The 5,743-nt window shown below is 42.9% G+C and overlaps 1 non-coding gene across 1 annotated transcript; it reads left to right on the forward strand.

The window, feature by feature from the left end:
* The first annotated feature begins 2,393 nt into the window (after positions 1-2,393).
* On the forward strand, positions 2,394-2,584 carry LOC140306455 (U2 spliceosomal RNA). The gene has a single exon (XR_011915761.1). It is a non-coding gene; the product is annotated as a U2 spliceosomal RNA (small nuclear RNA).
* The last annotated feature ends 3,159 nt before the right edge of the window (positions 2,585-5,743 follow it).

The raw sequence follows: 5,743 nt of genomic DNA on the forward strand, positions 1-5,743 counted from the left end.
ATCTCTCGACAACAAGGTGTGGCTGTGAAAGAAGAACTGTTATGTAGGAGAGATGTCTGGTAAAGATATTTTGTTAAGTAACCATATCACAGCCACTGCATGAGGTACCTTAAGTGTTAATGGGTGAAATAACACCATTATTGTTGATGCCTGCACTGCCAATGGCTTCTGGCCATTGATTCAAAAGTACGATCTCGTCCCTTTTTCCCCCTTTCAGTGGACACTGGCCCCTAATTACCGCAATTCAGCAGGGGGTCTTTCATTAGGAGTACTGGACTCCCCCGTGCACGGTTTCAGCTCCGACCCTGGACAGCGGAAAAAACGTTGAGATCTGGTTTGAGGACCCAATTGTTGAGAAAAGTCTCTCAATGAGACTCAGAGTTGCTGGAGTCAGTTAATGCAAAGGTTTAATCTTGCAGCAAGTTCAAGAATGTGTGTGTGTATGGGTGTATGTGTGCGAACGTGTGTGAGTTTGTGTGTGTGAGAGTTTAAAGAACCTGTTATCCACAGGCAGGTCTTAACTAGTATGGCACGGGTCCAGCCTGTCTCATCTCTTTTGGAAGGTCCAGCACTCGGCCGTAACCCTTCTGTCTGTTTGGACTCTCACATACATTCGGTTAATCATAGAAAAACGAGAACAAAACTTTTTAGCCCCTTAAATTCGTAAAACAGACATGGTGCAGTTATTTCCATTCTAGAAAATAAGAGTAATCACCACCATTCCTATAAATTCTGGATATTCTAACAATCTGAATCTTTTTTAAATGTTCGATGAAGCCCTTTGCTGTTCTGTTTAGAGACTCAGCTGATCATAAACCAAGTTTTGCTCTTGAACCAAGCTTCTAAACTCTTCACCTTTTTCATTTCTCAGTTAGTATTCACTTTAAAACTGATTAAAAGAAAAATTAAATGAATGCCTATCAACAAATGTGGGATCTAAACTCTAGTGCTTCCTCTAAAATAATTTCCTTTCTCAATTCAGAAATGTGTGTGTGTAAGTCACAACACCCGTGACACCAAAACGGCTTTCTTTTCTCTCTTTTCTCTACACTCTGCACTGTGAGCACACACACCAAATCAGAAAGGCTTTTTTCTCTCTTTTCTACATTATGGGGACACAAAACCGCTCTCTCTTTTTTTTTTTTTGATTGTGTGCCAGGGCGTTGTCTCACGTATTAGATTATGCTTAAGATACGAATGGGTTTATCAGTCACATCAGAATCCATACATACTGATCCTCCCGTAATAAAATGGTCGGATCTTATCAAACACACTTTGTTTCTTGTGACAAGTCAGCGAAACAGCGTATACACGTCAAGACACTGAATCAAGTTTGCCACAAGAACTCATAAGTTTGGCAGTATTGCTCTGCCGTCAGCAATCATACACCCATTTTATTTTCATGAGACATGTGCAGGCACCTGTTCATCTACTGTTCTATCACTATGAATTAGTTTATCTATTATCAATAAGGATACTTCTACAATTACTATCAAAGTATGTCCGGACTTCTTATGTTGTCAGTTGCTATATATGAATAAGTGGGTTGCTACTGAACAGCATTAAGCATGTCACACAGCCCAAACATAAAACATTTCAGGACACACCACACAGTTAACAACCACAGTGAAGCGTGTCAAAGCCCAAACATGTAACATTCAACAGGACACTTACACAACACATTCAAATCAAACAGTCAGACAACATACAAGAACATATACCCCAGCCGGCATTGCTCCCTGCCTATTTTCCTACAACTCACTATGTGTGCGCACACCTTTATTCACAAACTCTTCAACTTATACTCTTTTACCGAAGCTGCTACAGCTCGATTGGCCAAATACCCTTAGATCCTATTTCGGTGAATTTGACATCTGCCTTGCATTTAACAGATTAGCGGTTTAGCAGTTTTAATTTAGTTTGAGTGAAGGAATTCATTCTATAGCAAAATCCAAAATCGTGAAGAACTCATGAAAGTAAGCTTATTCTCGGATTCCTGAAACTTTAGATTTGCTCTTTCTTTTACTGCAAAGTACAACGTTGAGCAGCACTAATGAGTTGTTTCTATTTTTGGCAGGCTTTACCTTTGAGGATGAAGCAATTTCTGTCTGTGCAAAAGAAATCTTGTTACTGTGCAGAGTGACTTCTCTGAGTAGAGTCGCCTTACTTGTTGCGACTGTGCCGATGTTCGAAGCTGGAGTGCAAAGTTGTTGCTTGAATGGTGTTCGCTGGAGCGTGCGGTAGTGTAAAGTTATACCATTTAAAAGGGTTGAAGAGTGCTCAGTACAGCGGGTGGGTGGAGGTGCAAAGTGACACTATGGCCATAAAAAGAACACCGCTACAAGTGCGCATTGTGCCAGGAAGGGCCCTCGGACGTGTTCCAGTGGACAGTTATTGCTTCTCGGCCTTTTGGCTAAGATCAAGTGTAGTATCTGTTCTTATCAGTTTAATGTCTGATATGTCCTCTATGCGAGGACTACATATTAAATGGATTTTTATCAATAGGAGTTGAAAAAGGAGCTTGCTCCGTTCACTCCAAGCATCGACCCGGTACTGCAGTGCCGCTGGGAACGGTGCGCTCTCCTCTGCTCTTGTGAAAAAGCAAACAGCGGTGCAGGATGGAAGTTTCAGGGAGCCCAAGATGAAACTTTGTTTTAATCTGCTGAGAAAAGAGAGTGAATGCGAAGTAGACTTTAACACGGCTCTGGGAGCGAGCCGAGTGCGGGCTAACCAGGAGAATTGCTTGAAAGAAACGCGACACCGAATGAGCGGTCAGAACAAAGCCTCAATACAGTGTTCCTGTGGTGTTTTTATAAAATGCCGTGAAAAAAAAGGTGTGAATGCCCCGTAGAAAACTAAAACTAAAAACTAAAAGGTTCGGCTTTATTTGGTGAAAAGCAGGTGAAGCAAGGTCTGAATGCACAACCTTACATCATCAAAAGCGAGATCAGAGGTTTGGCCATAGTTTGCCAAAAGCGGGTAAGGTGCGAATGACTGACTAAATATCAACAAAAGTGGGGGCGGAGGTCTTCGGATGCAAGTGGGTGTGAATATCCCACCATACAAGTATGGTGGAGAGGAAGCTGTGAATGGCCGACCATAGTTTGCAAAAACCGGGTGAGAAAAGGTGCGAATGTCCAACCATACATGATCAAAACAGGGAGCGGAGGTGTTTGGCTGCGACAAGGTGTGAATGTCCACTCATAATTAATGAAAAGTGGGCAACAAGTAGGTTTGAATGCCCAACCATACATCATCAAAAGCAGGAGTGGATGTGTTCGGCTACAAGAAGGTTTGAATGTCCGAGCATAGTTTGTAAAAAGCGGGTAAGAAAAGGTTCGAATGCTCGAACATACACCATCAAAAGAGGGAGCGGAGGTGTTCCGCTGTAAGACGGTGTGAATTTCCGACCAAAGTTTGTAAAAAGCAGTTAAGAAAAGGTTCAAATATCCAACCAAACATAATCAAAAGAGGGAGCAGAGCTGTTCGACTGCAAGTAGGTGTGAATGTCCACACATAATTCCTGAAAAATGGGTAAGAAAAGGTGCGAATGCCCAACCATACATCATCAAAAGAAGAAATGGATGAGTTCTGCTACAAGAAGGTTTGAATGTCCGACCATAGTTTGTAAAAAGTGGGTAAGAAAAAGTTCGAATGCCCGAACATACACCATCAAAAGAGGGAGCGAAGGTGTTCCGCTGTAAGACGGTGTGAATGTCCGACCATAATTGGTAAAAAGCGGGTAAGAAAAGGTTAAAATACCCGACTGTACACAATCAATAGTGGGAGCGGAGTTGTTCGGCTACAAGAAGGTGTGAAAGTCCGACCATGGTTTGTAAAACGCGGGTAAGAAAAGGTGCGAATGCCCGACAATGTATGATCAAAAGAGGGAGCGGAGGTGTTCGGCTGCAAGGTCTGAATTTCCAACCATAATTTGTAAACACCGTTGAAGAAAAGCCTCGAAAGCCCGACTATACACCATCAACAGCGGGAGCAGAGGTGTTCAGCTGCAAGAAGGTCTGAATGTCCACCAATAATTACTGAAAAATGGGTAAGAAAAGGTGTGAATGCCCAACTATACATCATCAAAAGCAGAAGTGGATGTGTTCAGCCACAAGAAGGTTTGAATGTCCGACCATAGTTTGTAAAAGGCGGGTAAGAAAAGGTTTGAATGCCCGAACATACACAATCAAAAGAGGGAGCGGAGGTGTTTCGCTGCAAGAAGGTGTGAATGTCCGAGCATAGTTTGTAAAAAGTGGGTAAGAAAAGGTTCGAATGCCAGAACATACACAATCAAAAGAGGGAGCGGAGGTGTTCCGCTGTAAGAAGGTGTGAATGTCCGACCATAGTTGGTAAAAAGCGGGTAAGAAAAGGTTAAAATACCCGACTCTACACAATCAATAGCGGGAGCGGAGTTGTTCGGCTAAAAGAAGGTGTGAAAGTCCGACCATGGTTTGTAAAAAGCGGGTAAGAAAAGGTTTGAATGCCAAAATATACACCATCAAAAGCGGAAGCCGAGGTGTTTGGCTGCAAGTAGGTGTGAATGTCAGATCATAATTTGCAAAAATCTGATGAGAAAGGTGTGAATGACCGACAATAATTGCTGAAAAATGTGTTAGAAAAGGTAAGAATGCCGGACCATTCATCATCAAAAGCGGGAGAAGAGGTGTTCCGCTGTAAGATGGTGCGAATGTCCGACCAAAGTTTGTAAAAAGCAGGTAAGAAAAGGGGCGAATGCCCGAACATACACCATCAAAAGAGGGAGCGGAGGTGTTCCGCTGTAAGATGATGCGAATGTCCGACCATAGTTGGTAAAAAGCGGGTAAGAAAAGGTTCGAATGCCCGAATATATACCATCAAAAGCGGAAGCGGAGGTGTTCGGCTGCAAGAAGGTGTGAACGTCCGACCAAAGTTTGTAAAAAGCAGGTAAGAAAAGGTGCGAATGCCCGAACATACACCATCAAAAGAGGGAGCAGAGCTGATCGACTGCAAGTAGGTGTGAATGTCCACCCATAATTCCTGAAAAATGGGTAAGAAAAGGTGCGAATGCCCAACCATACATCATCAAAAGAAGAAGTGGATGTGTTCTGCTACAAGAAGGTTTGAATGTCCGACCATAGTTTGTAAAAAGTGGGTAAGAAAAAGTTTGAATGCCCGAACATACACCATCAAAAGAGGGAGCGGAGGTGTTCCGCTGTAAGAAGGTGTGAATGTCCGACCATAGTTGGTAAAAAGCGGGTAAGAAAAGGTTAAAATACCCGACTCTACACAATCAATAGCGGGAGCGGAGTTGTTCGGCTAAAAGAAGGTGTGAAAGTCCGACCATGGTTTGTAAAAAGCGGGTAAGAAAAGGTTCAAATGCCAAAATATACACCATCAAAAGCGGAAGCCGAGGTGTTCGGCTGCAAGTAGGTGTGAATGTCAGATCATAATTTGCAAAAAGCTGATGAGAAAGGTGTGAATGACCGACAATAATTGCTGAAAAATGTGTTAGAAAAGGTAAGAATGCCGGACCATTCATCATCAAAAGAGGGAGAAGAGGTGTTCCGCTGTAAGATGGTGCGAATGTCCGACCATAGTTGGTAAAAAGCGGGTAAGAAAAGGTTCGAATGCCCGAATATATACCATCAAAAGCGGAAGCTGAGGTGTTCGGCTGCAAGAAGGTGTCAACGTCCGACCAAAGTTTGTAAAAAGCAGGTAAGAAAAGGTGCGAATGCCCGAACATACACCATCAAAAGAGGGA

Source organism: Leuresthes tenuis, unplaced genomic scaffold, assembly GCF_036924035.1.
Source record: "Leuresthes tenuis unplaced genomic scaffold, fLeuTen1.0.hap1 SCAF_4, whole genome shotgun sequence".
NCBI lineage: Eukaryota > Metazoa > Chordata > Actinopteri > Atheriniformes > Atherinopsidae > Leuresthes > Leuresthes tenuis.